This window comes from Rattus rattus, chromosome 4, assembly GCF_011064425.1.
Source record: "Rattus rattus isolate New Zealand chromosome 4, Rrattus_CSIRO_v1, whole genome shotgun sequence".
NCBI classification, from domain to species: Eukaryota; Metazoa; Chordata; class Mammalia; order Rodentia; family Muridae; genus Rattus; species Rattus rattus.
Window position 1 is genome coordinate 148430043 of NC_046157.1, and position 15593 is coordinate 148445635.

A 15593-nucleotide genomic window follows, 5' to 3' on the forward strand; every position below is an offset into this window, starting at 1 on the left:
GTAGTTGGGTAGGGATGAAACTGTAGATAAAGTAGCCCTTGAGAAAAGACCTAAAGAAAGGGAAGTGTTGTCAAGCTGTGTCAGCAGTTAAAGGCACCTGCCATCTACCTGAGGTCAATCTCCAGGCTCTACGTGATGGAAGGTGAAACTGACTCACTGTCCTCTCACCTCCAAACATATCCTGATGCATGTTTGCCTCAAACCCCACCATACACATGCACACAAATTAATAAATAAAAATGTAACTTAGAAAGAGAAAATGAGCCATGCACATATCTGACAAGAGCAAATGAGAAGGTTTAAATTGGAGCACAGACCCAGCATATCATCAGACATGCGGTATACAGAGGTGGCCCAGAGCTAGATACCACTGGCTGCCACAGGACTCTGCCTCTGTCTTGGATAGGGTAGTATGGGCTGATTGCCTATTAGGCTAAATCATCCAGGCCAGAGACATGCTAACAAGCAGAAACAAACTTAAACAGCTTAGTGGAAGAAGAGCACATGTGAAGTAAGATGAATTCAATAGTAAAGGATTTCTCTTTATTTCTCTTCGAGTTCCCATAGACAAAATCTCATTCATCCTCACAGAATTCTTGTAAGACTGTAATCCTTTAGTTAAGAACTAGCAAGGAGAGAGAAGTTATTTAGAAATGATTCTAAAGCTAGAGCTGGAATAGGAATTTGCTCTTGTTACCCTGTCCCATAATTCCTTAGGCATAAAATCATGGAATACTAAAAAATAAAAGACCAATTACCTTTCCTAGCCCTCTCATCTTACTTAAGAAGCAGGTACCAAAAGTAGATTTCATGTTTCCTAAGTAAGAAGTTAACACTCCTTAGAAAGCAAAATGGTGCAGCTTTTAAAAAAGGAGACCAACTCTTCAAATCCCACATTCTAGAAACTCTCCTGCGAGGAAAGATATGGTGATGACATCAGGATCATAGAAGACCAAAGAATCCCTTCTGCCCTCTGACCCTTAGAAAAAGCGTTAGGTCCACTGTCCTTTATCTAGCTCCCTTCAACTTAATGTTCTTAGGAGACAAAGACTTCATTAGCCAAGGGCAGTAGGCTCTGAAGACCACAACCAAATCTACAGCATGAATCCAGACACATAAATACACAGAAACACAGAGACAGACAGATAGACACACACAGAGAGACACACAGAGAAAGACAGAGACACACACACACACACACAGAGAGAGAGAGAGAGAGAGAGAGAGAGAGAGAGAGAGAGAGAGAGAGAGAGAGGAGAAAGAGAGTTTGTGTATGCATGCACAAACGTGTACAGTCAGTCAGTGGCAAGGAAAGGAAAGCACACACAACACAACACACCAGAGCAGCTGCAGAAAACAACTGCTTGTTAAGTTAAAATTAAACTCTGCACAAATATTGACCTTTGGAGGGGACAGAAACTGGTCCCATATTTACCAGCTTTATAAATGGGATTGACCACAGCTGCCCCACGTGCTTGGCCAACATGATGGCAGGATGGGGTGAGGCCCCACTTTGGGGGTGGGAGATGAGTGAGAGAAGCAGAATACATTTTAAACACTTTCTGAAATGTACTTACTCTTGGTGGATCAAAGTTCCCAAAAGCATTACAGTGAAATTTCTAGGAAAGCAAATAAGAGAGTCTCTGAAAGTAGGGATAGGGGTGTCAGAGAAATAGGAATAGAGAAGAAAAGGAAATATCCAAAAGGCAAAATGCTAAGAAGAATGAGATGCAGAATCCATGGAAGCGGAATGCAGAGAACACCAACGAGCTTATTATCCTTTTGAACCCTGGCCCTTGGTCAAACTAAGAGTCAGAAGGTAGACCAGGTGACCAGTTTAAGTAACCCAGCAGAACAACAAGAACTGACCTGGTTTGAGTTTGGCTGTGCTGCTTACTGGGCATGTAACCCAGGAAACTCAATGACCCCCTCCCATTTCCTCATCTATAAAATGGAGATATTAATTAAAAAATATATTAGGTGGGGCACATGTTTAATCCCAGCACTCAGGAAAGAGAAGCAGGAGGATCTTTATGAGTTCAAAGCCAACCTGGTCTACAGAGCAAGTTCCAGGACAGCCAGGGCTACATAGAGAAACCCTGTCTTGAAAAACAAAAACAAACAAAAAAACTGACCTAATTCACAAAGACTAGAATAATAATAATAAAAAAGGTAACATGGGGGAAGTACTTGCCCAACTATAAAGACCATGCAGATATCAATCATTTTATTAACTCTGCCTGTTGATTGTGCATCTTATGTCATATTACAAATCTGAGAGCAAGCTAAAATCTCTCTTGGGCAACGTCATAGGCTAGAAAGGAGAGTTTAACCTTGCCCTGAAATGTTTAAAGTCTCCTAAGGGCCACACCTTGATCCTCCCCTTGCAGTAAGATAACAGGAAAGCCAGCGTGAGGAAATATAGCCCCACCCCCAATCCAGACATGGGTCAGACATGAAGGAGGAGAAATAACTCATGATGAGATCCTGAAAGCTGAATTCAGGCAATCCAAGGTTTTACAAGAACAAGCATCAAAGATGCTGGGGAAGTCAGCTCTGCTCAAATCTCTGCCTTCTTCCTCTTGTATCCTCTCGTTTATGCCCAGGACCTATACTGTACAGCAAGATGCATAAAAGTCTAGATTCCCTTCCATGTGGCATGACACCCATCCCCCCCACTGTTAGAAGTTTGAATATGAAATATCCCCAAAGCTCATGAGTTAAAAGTTTGTTTGCCAATCAATGATCAGAAGTAGGTTGTGGGAGGTGTAATTGAACTATGAGTCTCTGACTTTATCAATGGATTCCTAACTTGATGGTGCTATTGGTAGGTGACAAAAAAAACTTAGGCCGCAGGGCCTATTAAATGGAAGGAGCCTTAGCAGCGTGCTTTTAGAGGCTATATCTTGTCACCAGGTCCCTCACTCTACCCTCCCTGCTTCTCAGACACCATGATATGAGCATCTTCGCTTCAGCACATGCTCTTCACCATGGTGTTCTACCCACATCTACAATCGAAATGTCTGAAACACTAAGTCAAATAGCCTTTTCCTCCCTTCAGTTCATTTTCTCAAGTGTTTCTGTCTCTGTAGCAGAAAGCGAACATAGCCTCTAAACCCCAGAAAGTACTGCAAATAACCCACGTAGAAGCCAGGCAGTGGTGACACACACCTCTAATCCCAGCTCTCGGGAGGCAGCAGCAGGGGGAATCTCTGAGTTTGAGGCCAGCCTGGTCTACAGAGTGAGTTCCAGGACAGCCAAGGCTATATAAAGAAATCTTGTCTGGAAAAAACAAAACAAAACAAAATGAAACAAGACAAAACAAACAGGAAAATGAAACAAAACAAAAAGTACAAACAGAGATTTCTTCCCCCAAATTAGATGTCCAGTTTTACACGACGTTCCTGTGCTATATGCAGTACAATGCTCACACTATACATCTTAAAACCATGGAGTGAACAAGCAGCTGCCAGGTTTGCGTCTGAAAAGGTAATGACTAAATTAAAGTCCTTTACCTTCTTAGTGCTAAGCAAAATTAAACCACTAGTATCTTTTGACTCTGCTTTGCTCAATCTTTTACCTTAATAAATCACAGTTTATATTGTCGAACGTGTGTCATAAACCATAAACAATGTACAACAGAGCCGTGTCAGCAACTCAAGAAGAACTCCCAACGCTGCAGTCTCTGGGGTCACACGGCAGGAAGGTGCTTTTGCATGCACTGCACCAAATATGTGCTGAACCAGATTCAAAACCAATCGGGGAGGGACAAACGTACAGGGATGGGTACAGGTGGCTGAGGAGTTAAGCTCCAGTTGGAAGAATGTCCCTTGGATATCGATCCAAAAACTTATATCAATACAGTCTTTAGCTTTGTCCTTGATGGGCTCCAGAAAGACCCTCAGCTTTCAGATTCAGACATGCACAGAAGACTCCTTTCCTCACACTCATCTTTCTTGTGGACAAACGGCTCACCTCAGTAGCCTCTTCTACAAAAATGTGGGTAAGAGAACTAGACACTAACCCTAAACCTAACGCTAATGCTGGCCTCCCCTGTACAAGCCTAAGATTTCTGGTCAAGCCCATTCGGCAGGCTATAGTCAGAATGGGTATTTCTGCAAGGTACTCCACACTTGTAGAAAAGGGAAGAAAAAGTTCCACAATTACAGTTGCTATCCATTTAAACACACACAGAGAGGGAGAGACAGAGACAGAAACACAGAGAGACAGGGAGAGCAAGACAGAGACAGACAGAAAAGGCTGAGAACCCTTCTTTTATAAGTGTCCAGGCTCCCAGGAAAAGCCTGAGATAAAAGTGGTCTATTATTCTCCAGATTCTTCCTCCCAAAATTTCTTATCCCCCCACCCCAAACCAATAAGGCTAGCAGGGAGGTTCTAGGGGGACAGTGTGGCAAAGGCAGAAAACAAGCATCATAGAAAGCAAAATATTCTTCAGAAGAAATCCAGGGCTTTGCACAAACTAGGTGACTCTGTGAAAAGAGCAAATGTGCACAATAGGGCAAAGGACAGTCGTCCAGCAGATGTGGCACACCAATTTGTCTACAAGAGGTTTCCTGACCCTACCCACTGCTCCATCTATGAAACCACCCTGACATCCCCCAGACTAAATTCAAGTCACCTAACTTCAACAGTTTGAAAACTACCACCCCATATGAGATTTGCAGTTACTTACTATTTGTTTTCAGTGGTCGGTGTTCTCCTGTCCAAGTCTGTAAACTAGTCTCTGAGACATTCCTAAGCAAATCATGTGACATAAAGGGCTGATTCCTATTTAGAATGTCTTAGTTTAAGCAAGCAAAATGTTATTCCTGGGGGCTTCTGACCAGAGGGTCCTTTAACCATGTAGATAATAACAACATTAGTATTCCATAGGTTAGCAAGATACAAAGGCTTATACACAGGTGTGAGAGATAGACATGGAAGCCAGGGTCCTGGGGAAATGAGCACATGAGGCCCAACATGAAGGGGACTCTTACGTAAAAACTGGATGACCAAGATAGAGTTTATCACACACACACACACACACACACACACACACACACACACACACACACACACACACACACACACACACACGAGGGCAGGGGAACTCATCAGCTGGATGTTGGGGCATACAACTTTAATCCCAAAACCAGGGAAGTAGAGGCAGGCAGATTTCTGTGAGTTGAGGTCAGTTTGATATGTCATGAGCTCTAGACCAGCTAGGGCTAGGCCCTGTGTTAGAGACAGACAGACAGAAAGAGGGAAGGAGAGACTCACAGACCCAGTAGAGGTGACCATATACAAGCAACTTTCTAACTGAGATCCAGGCATAGCAGAAGTTTCTGGCTGCCTTAGGACTGTCTGCAATTCAGAAACGACTGAACTTCAGGCGTACTAGGAAGAACCCCTCCACCGTACTCTTTGAAGCTCTCAGAGAAGCAAATAAGGAAACATTGCTACCGGGTACCTGTGAGCGCTGCCGACTCACAAGCCCCAGGAAACAGCCTGAATAGAGTCTTATTCAGGCCAAGGGAAAATGCTGTTAAAACATACAAAACTCCTTTGACTAATGTGAGAGGGGGAAAGAACCTCTATAATTAACAGAGACTGTCACAGGCATCAGGGGCCTCCGACGTGTTCTATGCAAACCACTTGAAAAGACCCAATCTTTTAGGAGAAGGCTGGGGTTTGTGAGTAGGGGCTCCAACAGGCTGGGGACAACTTTTCCAAAAGCATCTCACCATATTTAAAAAGAAGAAGAGAAATGGAGGTGGGGTATAGGGAGGAAAAACCCCAAACCTCAACTTAATGTTTTCCCACCACTGGAACTAAAAAGTGAAAAAGAAGAAGTCCAAGGGCAACCAGGTTTCAATTAGGGCCTAATTAGAAAGAGAAGTGGCACCACTGACAGATCTATGGAAGAAACACAGTCAGTGCTTCTGGGCTGAGCCATCCACTTGAAAGCTGTGGTGATTAGAGAGGGACAACTTATGGTGAGAAGAGAGATGGTGGAGAAAGGGAGGAGCAGAAGAGGGCTTGGGGCTAGCCAATCCTACAAGTCAAGGGCCAGAACAGACAGTCTAGAAGCGTACACTGATCAGCCACATGTGTAAAGAATTACACAGAGGGCAGTGAGGGGAAAGGATTCCACTCAGGCTCAGCATTCACCACTACACACACACACACACAAGGGTTCCAGAACTTTACATTCTACTTCTTGTGAGACACAAATCCACGTGGACAATTCACATGGCCTCTCTGCATTTCTCTCAAAGTGTACCAATATTTTTACATGATATGCAGAGAGTTGGAAGAAAACCATTCTATCATCAACTGTTCCTGAATGAAGAGATCTAGATCTGCCCCTGCTCTCAAAAGAAGCCAAGTGAAGCTTACACCAGCAGGTGGGCTGGGACATCACAAATTGAGACAAATACAGAATGGCTGGAACAGCATTGTGTATCTTGCTTATAACCTGAGATGATTTAAGTTCACTTCTGTAGGAAGGCCATAATCTATAAAAACATACAATAAGGAGCCAGGTAGACACCCTTGCATACAAGGGGAGGAAACAGCCTGTTCCACTCAAATTTGCAAGGCTCAAAGCAGTTTGATCAGGCAGCAAGGAATACACCGCCCCTCTTTGCTCTGGGGTACACTATCCCTTGTTGATTTAGTTCAGGCAACTTGGAGGAGGGACAGGAAGGGCTAGGGCAAACATGTCACAGCCTAAAGTGAATAGGGCTGACAGAAAGAAAAGGCAAAGAACAGAGCTGAAGAGAGGAAAAGAGGAGAGGCCTCTCTTCCCATCCCACAACCTGGGCTCCATCCAACACAAAGTTAATTCCTAACCTCGACTTCACCACCCTGCCCACTGCTTACATGATTTATCCCCCTATCTGCCTGCATCGGCTTTATAAGCCTCCCAGCCCTACACACCATTATAAAAGATGTCTGTGCTGCTGGTTCAACCTGGCCCAACACTGGCTCCTGCCACGGTAACCCTTTTCACCCTTTCATTTTACAAGCCTTCCACCATCATGGAAATCTGAAATCCCACGAAAGAACAGTAAACAAACACCACAGGGGAAAGAAAATACCTATCCAGGCTACTCAGAACAGCAGAAGTCACACATGGATGGATGTCTAAGTCGGGGATGAAGGCCTCTGAGCACAGGCAGTGAGCCGCCTTCTTCCTGGGCCCACCCCCTAGACAGCGAGAAGCAGCTGTGCACAGATGAGCCGATCCTTCATGGGGCTAAGTCACACCTGAATCTCACTTACTCTCTGTACTATGGAAGACACCAATGTGACAGTGGTCAGAATCACAGCTAAGTACCTGGCATACACAGAATAGTAGCTATCGTGACCTGGGACATTAAGCATCTGAAAAATGGGGAAAGGGTAACAATCCCGATTTTTTCCTAATGCAAAGTTAAACTTTCAACAAGGTTTCTCCTTTATTCTGGGCAAACTTTCCATTTCAAAGCCAGATTCCACTGATTGATCCAACCCAAGAATAGCCAAAGGAAGTTTCCTAGTAGTGTCTCTGCTTTTTGTTTTCTGAAACACTGTCTCTCTCTGTAGCCTAGACTAACCTGGAACTCATTATGTAGACTTAAGCTGGTGATCCACTTGCCTCAGCCTCTCAAGTGCTGGGATTGCAAATGTGGATCCCCATGCCTGGATTTCCCTACTATCTTGAGTAACATAGTATCATGACTTTGAACACCTAAAATCTACATCTGCCCCCGGGTCTCCTCATATATCCCCAAAGCTCCCTCAGCTTCAGCCTCGAAGGCTGTGCTTTCTCATCACAGGCCACCAGAGACCCTGCCAACACTGCTGGAACCTGTTCTTTCCCTAAAATGCCCTCTTACCACAGAGCCTAAGCCAGGAGTCAGGGTCAGACCTTCCCTGTTAACTTGGCTGAGAATGGACACTAAGGAATTCTCCACAAGTCTCTGGGGCTCCAATTGCTCTGCCAAGGAGATGGAGCACTCCCCCAGGGTTCTGTTGTTCACTTGGGGTTAAGGAGCCAGGAGATGGAGGCGGAGGGCAGGAGGGTTGGGGAGGGCAGGAAGAGAAGAGAGCTTTGATTCAGCGACCAGACTGAGTTCTCTACAGGCCGGGCTCCGCTGAGGTTTCTCGGGAGAAATAGGCCTCTGTGGTAGCTGTGTCTGTAAAGCGGATGGAAATGCCCATAAAGCCATATCAAACCCTGTGCAGAGAAGGACAGGGATATATATAGAACCAGGAACCAAAGGAGCCACAGGGGATTCAGGCGGCCAGCTCCGCCCAGCCCTTAAACACGCCTCAGGGAAGGGGGAGGCCCAAGGAACAAGCTCCAGGAATGAAGGCTGGAGACAGCCCGGCGGGTTTGCCAAGGGAGTGGGGAAATTAGGGGCGTCTCAGGGACAATGCTAGAAGGGAACTAACAACTAGGCTGTTGGAATCAATCAAAGTTGGGGGCAGCCTAGGCCTGGGCCAGCTCAGGGATGCTAAAGAACCAGACTTGAGGAGTTTGATCAGAGCCTGGGTGACTGGTCTGCCTTGGTGTCCCACAGCTTTGACCGTGCACTGCTTCCTTCTCAGAGCCAAGGAGCTACTTACTGATCAATCTGTTCCCCTGGTCTTATTCTCCCAACTAGCACCTCCACTTTAAATTAGTCCAGGAGGTAGTGTGCATTTCTTCCCCACTTAGTCCCAGCATCCTAGAAAAACTGGAGCTGAGGACAGTGGAAAAGAAGAAAAAGAAATGTATCCTTAGGAAGTATCTTAAGACAAAGAAAGTATACCAAGGAGAAAAATCATCATAAAAATAGAATCAAATCATGTGTGATGGCAGCACATGTATTCCCAGCACCCAGGAGGCTGCCACGGGATTGCTGTGAGTCTGAGGTAAGCAAAGTTTATATGTCAAGTTGAGGACAGCTTGGACTACATAGTGAGACCTTGTCTCACGGAAAAAAAGAATAGTAACAAAAAGAAAACAGAGATGCAGATGAAGGTCAGTCATCAACAGAGAATATGCTTAGCAGTACCAGAAACAAAACAACCCAATTCATAGAGAGGACAGACATGAAATAGGCCAGAGCCCCCCAGACCATTGTATCTGGTAGAACAAGGCTCAGAGAGAGTCAGGAGTGACCAAGCTCATCAGCTCAGATTTGTGGGGATCCCTCCCTACCATTAATTTTCTTGCCCAAGTAGGTTGTCAAGATATAACACCTGTGTAATGGAGACGGGGAGCTAGAGGACACTAAGCCTATAAGAATTTCTTATCTGAGCCACATTCAGACAAGCGATCCTCCAACACCCTACCCCCAATTCAAGAGACTCCCTCCCTCTCTGAATCTCCAGATAACAGCACAAGTATCCCAAGGTTTTGGCGCCACCTGCTGTCTATTCCCTGATAGCTGAGTGGACAGGATAGACCTGACATTTGCCTGCCTTAATTCATCACAAATGCTGAAGGAAAAAAGTTTAAGAGAACATTAACTATACTATATGTCCTGGGACCACGATACAACTCAGGGGTACAGCACTTGCTTAATTTCTAATAAAAGGGTGATCCCTGGGGAAATTTACTCTGGTTTCCTGGTCTGATATCTTGGAACATTTCTGGGTCATCCAGAGCAGTAGTCCTCAACCTTCCTAATGGTGCCACCCTTTTATACAGTTGAATGTTGTGGTGACCCACCCCTCAACTATAAAATTATTTTTGTTGCCACTTCATAACTGTAATTTTGCTACTGTTATAAATCATAAGGTAAACATCTGATATGGGAGATATTTGATAACACTCAGTGGTGGTGGTGGTGACGGTGATGGCAATGGTGGCACACACATTTAATCACAGCACTTGGGAGGCAGAGACAGGGGGATGTCTGAGTTTGAGGATAGCCAGGATCAGAGAGAGAGAGAGAGAGAGAGAGAGAGAGAGAGAGGAGGAAGAAGGAGGGGGGAGGAGGAGGGAGGGAGGGGGGGGAGGGGAGGAGGAGGAGGAGGAGGAGGAGGAGGAGGAGGAGGGGTATAGGGATATCTGATATGAGATGGGTGTGAAAGAGTAGTTTGGCCACCTTGAAGGGTTGAGACCCGCAGGTTGAGAACTGTTGCTTTAGAGCCTTTCATTGTGTATCTAAATCCAGTGTTAAAGCCATTAGTTTGCAAAGTTCCTTTTCCAAGAGTCTTGTGCATCTGAGAACAGTGAGAACTCAACAAGCATTTTTCTAACTGCTAAATAGTCTATTTTTTTAATTTTATTTTTTTTATTAACTTGAGTATTTCTTATTTACATTTTGAATGTTATTCCCTTTCCCGGTTTCCGGACAAACATCCCCCTCCCCCCTCCCCTTCCTTATGGGTGTTCCCCTCCCCACCCTTCCCCCATTGCCGCCCTCCCCCCAACAATCACATTCACTGGGGGTTCAGTCTTGGCAGGACTAAGGGCTTCCCCTTCCACTGGTGCTCTTACTAGGCTATTCTTTGCTACCTATGAGGTCAGAGTCCAGGGTCAGTCCATGTATAGTCTTTAGGTAGTGGCTTAGTCCCTGGAAGCTCTAGTTGCTTGGCATTGTTGTTCATAAGGAGTCTCGAGCTCCTTCTAAATAGTCTATTTTAAATCTTCTCTACAGCACGTTAGTTTGGTTTTCTTGGTTTTAAGTAGATATTCTAACTTGCACCTACATGACATGATCAAGTGATTCTCATCCAACTCTACAACGACAACAGTGTCCGCAAGCAATGACTTAGACAGTGTGTGCCGCTTTATTATTCTATGTCTCTCACTCTGACACATAGTAAGTTCACTGAGAAGTCAGTCTATGCCACAGATAATACATCCGTCCATTCAAGTCACCAGATATCTCTACAGTACCCACCACAGAGCAGACATAAACTATAAGTAGGGTGGTAAGGTACACAGGGTCTGTACTCTTGTACACTCTAAGGTCTTTTACCTACTGACTTACTTGGTGTAGAAATTCTACATCCATCTTAAAGATACCTGTGTGAGCCACAAAAACCAAGACAAAACCATACACAGGCCTTGTGAAGAGATAAAATGAAGAACTAGAAGGGGATGGTGGTGGGGGAGTGGGCAGTGGATGGTAATCCCAGCACTGGGAAGGCTGAGACAGGAGACTGCTCTGAGCCCGAGCTACAAATGAGTTCCAACCAGCAGGGATCCCAGTGTGTGGGGATGGAAGGAGGAGGTTTGCAAGTTTTGTCTCTAAAGACTGGGATTCAGTTTCCCCTACAACATAACACTGAACCAATTCTAGGGACTATATGCCAGCATCCAGGGTCAGTTTCCTCCAGTCCCAAGGTCTTTAGGAGGAAGAAAAGAGAAGAGAAGAGATACTATCTATTCCACACCAGGATTAACTGCTTAAGTTATATATGAGTACTTCTCCCAATGTCACCACAAAAAATGTAGAGGATGTCATCAACTGGAGTGGAGAAGAAATAATTTATTATTTGTGTAGGGGTGTTTTGCCTACATGTATGTCTGTGAACCACATGCATGCAGTGTCCACAGAGACCAGAAAAGCACATCAATTCCCCCTTTGAAGTAGAGTTACAGATGGTTATGAACTGCCACGTAGGTGCTAAGAATCGAGCCCTGGTCCTCTAGAAGAAGAGAAAAGTTTTTTAACAGATCCTATTATAAGCTAGTAAGTAAAGGAGATTGAAAAAATTGTAGGATACTCATGTCCTCTCCTAACCTAGCTCCCTAGTTTTCCCAAGTGAGACTGGTATACTGGCTATTAGAAAAAGCACTTTGAATTTTAGAAAAGGGGTTCCCAAAGCTTCTGGTAATAGTCGTATCAAAACATTCTCTCTCTCTATTTCAACAACAACTACTTCTTCTTCTTCTTCTTCTTCTTCTTCTTCTTCTTCTTCTTCTTCTTCTTCTTCTTCTTCTTCTTCTTCTTCTTCTTCCTCCTCCTCCTCCTCCTCCTCCTCCTCCTCCTCCTCCTCCTCTTCCTCTTCTCCTCCTCCTCTTCTTCTTCTTCCTCTTCCTCCTCCTCTTCTTCTTCCTCTTCCTCCTCTTCTTCCTCCTCCTCCTCTTCTTCTTCATCATCATCATCATCATCATCATCATCATCATCACCATCAGTGTGTTATCATGATGCTTGCTATCATTGTGTTTATCTCTTTTTAAACTATCATGAATGGAGTGCCTGGGAGTATAATCCATTTATTCTTCTTCTGGTTTTCCTACATGAAAACTAAGGCCCCATGAGTTATTCAGGCTTGACACCAAAATCCCAAAGAGCAAATTAATCCTAAATATACCTAAATAGGAGGTGGCCTGGGCCTGGTGCTCCCTTTCCTCAGCTGTACTGTCATCTCTGGGCTTTTGTTTTGGATTTTGTTGTTGGATTGTTTGTCTATATTTTTTAGGCAGAATCTAATGTCTGTAATCCCAGGACTTAGGAGTTGGACACAGAAATATCAAGAATCCAAAGCCAATCTAGTCAGTTTGAGGATAATCTGGGTTATAGGAGGCCTGTTTCAAAACATAAACACACACACACACACACACACACACACACACACACACACACACACACACACACAACAAACAAACAAAAACCAAAAAAATCCAAAGGCAATAGACCTTTATTCTTGTCTTAAAAAATGAAACAAGGGGCTGGGGATTTAGCTCAGTGGTAGAGCGCTTACCTAGGAAGCGCAAGGCCCTGGGTTCGGTCCCCAGCTCCAAAAAAAAGAACAAAGAAAAAAAAATGAAACAAAACAAACTTTGCTTTTTACTGTATATCCCAGGCTGGCCTTGAACTTCCGACTGTCTTCTTAGCTTACTAAGTACTGGATCGCATGTGCACTTTTCTAAGGCTAGCCTCAGCTGGCTATGGAGGATGACTGAGAGCTCCAAATCCTCCTGCCTTACACCTAGCCATTTCTTGTGAGCTTTTTGAGATTCCACAATTACCCCACCTCCAAGGTATATATCACCACCATGGCTAAGTTCCCAAACCAAACCAAAGAATAGGTCACAGTTTGGCAAACTAAGTTAAATCTTTCAAGAGGAAAAAACAAAAATAAAAACACCAGGCGGGAGAACACCAGACTATTCCCCACCCCAGAGTGCACACTTACAAGTTCTTCTCAAACAGCTCTGAGGACAGGGGAAGCCCTGACAAAGGCAGTAGTCAAGCTGACAAACAGGGAAACCAGAAGGAGGGTCCTCAAAGTAAGCCTTCCTTATCAGGGGTTCTCACCCTTCCTAATGCGTGACCCTTTAATACAGTTCCTCATGCTCTGGTAACCCCCAACCTAAGGTTATTTAGTTGCTATTCATACCTATCATTTTACCACTGTTAGGAATTGTAATGTAAAAATCTGGTATGAAGGATATCTGATAAGCAACCACTGTGAAAGGTCATGCCCCTCAAAGGGGTCAAGAGTCACAGGTTGAGAACCACTGCTTTACATCTAGCCATTTCTTTTTTCTTTTTTTTTTTTCAGAGCTGGGGACCGAACCCAGGGCCTTGTGCTCGCTAGGCAAGCGCTCTACCACTGAGCTAAATCCCCAACCCCACATCTAGCCATTTCTTATGAGCTTTCTGAGATTCCATAATTTCTCCAGAGAATACTCCATTTGTCTCACTTCGCTTTCCCCCAATGCAGCACTCTTTCTTGGGCTGTGCATGTATGAATACCTGTCCCCACTTCTACGACACCTGATGCTTGGGTGGGGAATCATGTCAGTCATCTTCATATTACCAGCACTTAACAAGCACTAAAAATGCTAGTTTCTGGGTCTGAGAGGACTCCACTGGCAAAGTGTTTGTTATACAAGCAGAAAGACCTGAGTTCAATACTTACACACACACACACACACACACACACACACACACACACACACTCTCACACATCTGTGTATGTATGTGTGTATGTACGTATGCCAGGATATGATGGATGTATCTATAATCTTAGCACTGCACTGGGAAGGCAGAAATAGGAGGATCCATGAAGCTTGTCAGCCAGCTGATGAACTGAATCTGCAAGGTCAAGGCTCAGTGAGAGACCTTGTCTTAAAATCAGTTTGAGTACTGAGGAGATGATGGCTCAATTGATAAAGCACATGGATAAGGACCTGAGTTTGAATCCTCAGAAGCCATGTAAAGCCAGGCACAGTAGCACACATCTGTAATCCCAGCATTTCTATGGGAAGATGGGGAAAATATCCATTAGATCACAAGCCACCAGTGAGCCTGGCACACGAAGTGGTAAAAAAAGCAAGAGAACCTGCTTCAGACAGGGTAGAAGTCTGTTCTCTGCTCTCCACACACATGCCTTGGCACTGCATGCATCTCCATTCACACACATGAATGTGTACACACACACACACACACACACACACACACACACACACAAACTTTTTTTAAAAATTTGCAAATAAGAGAACTATTGAGAACACTCACCTCTGGCTTCCACAAGCATGTACACAAACATGCAAATGTATGTACACATGTACACAAAAACACATATAGACACACACACAGAGGCTAGTTTCCTATTCTCCATTCCAGTGCCTGTGCTCAAGAAATCTAAACCCAGTAGTATTCAGTAAATGCTGGGTAAGGACAAGAACATTTACATCAGCAGTCCAGTACAACTCTACTAAATTGTCAGACCAGTTCAGGATACTGGCATGAAAACTTCTCTTACTCTTGGCCCAGACATTTACTCTTAAGGTTTGCCTCCTCCTCAAAAGACTCTAGGAAATAGGGTTAGTTTTAAGTTCTAGAAACTCTAATCATTCTTGTTTTCTCCAAGCTAAGAGCCTGAAGGAAGACTGTGGATACCTCATGAATATTGATGGCTCCCTGCGGTCACATGAATATTAACAACGCCCTGTGGCTTTCGGGAATAACTGCCCAGCCAGAAGGTCTAATATTAACCTTGGCTAGGCCAGAAAGGTAGAATAAGCATATGCCCATACATCCCCATGGGGAGTAATGGGTGGACAGTAGGGGCCAGTTTAGGGGTTTGCCTCTGTGCAAACATGGGCACGTGGGCAATTAAGAAAAGACTAAACATGTGCCTCACATCCTTGGCCTTGGAGGCGCTGTTAGCTGCTACCCAGGTAGGAATCCCTAATTCTCATGCTTTGCAAATTAGGATACAGAAGCTAAATCACACACAATTCAGGAAGAATAAAAAAAGCTTTGGTACAAATACACTGACCTACTTCAACTGCTAAAGCAGAGAGCAGACAAAGTTCAAAGTCAGATCACGCTGGAAAGAACCAAGGATCAAATAAGACTCAAACAGTTAACTTTGCAGGTCATATATTAACAGTAACAAAAGATATACAAACTGAATTAGCAGACAAAGGGAAGGATGACAGGTTTAAGAGGAAAGACATTCTCAGGCTGAAGAGGTAAAAAATGTAAAGGGTGAATCTCTGTACCCATAGCTAGGGGTATATTTCAGTGATAGGGGACTTGCCAGGCATGCACAATACACAAGTTCAATCACAACATACATATATATATATATATATATATATATATATATATATATGCATCATATACATATACATATACATATAC

General features: G+C 44.2%; 1 protein-coding gene across 1 annotated transcript in view; it reads right to left on the reverse strand.

Annotated features, from left to right (window-relative positions):
• Nhej1 (non-homologous end joining factor 1) overlaps positions 1 to 15593 on the reverse strand; it is a 97414-nt gene that overhangs the window by 42132 nt on the left and 39689 nt on the right. The gene's annotated exons all lie outside the window — the stretch shown is intronic.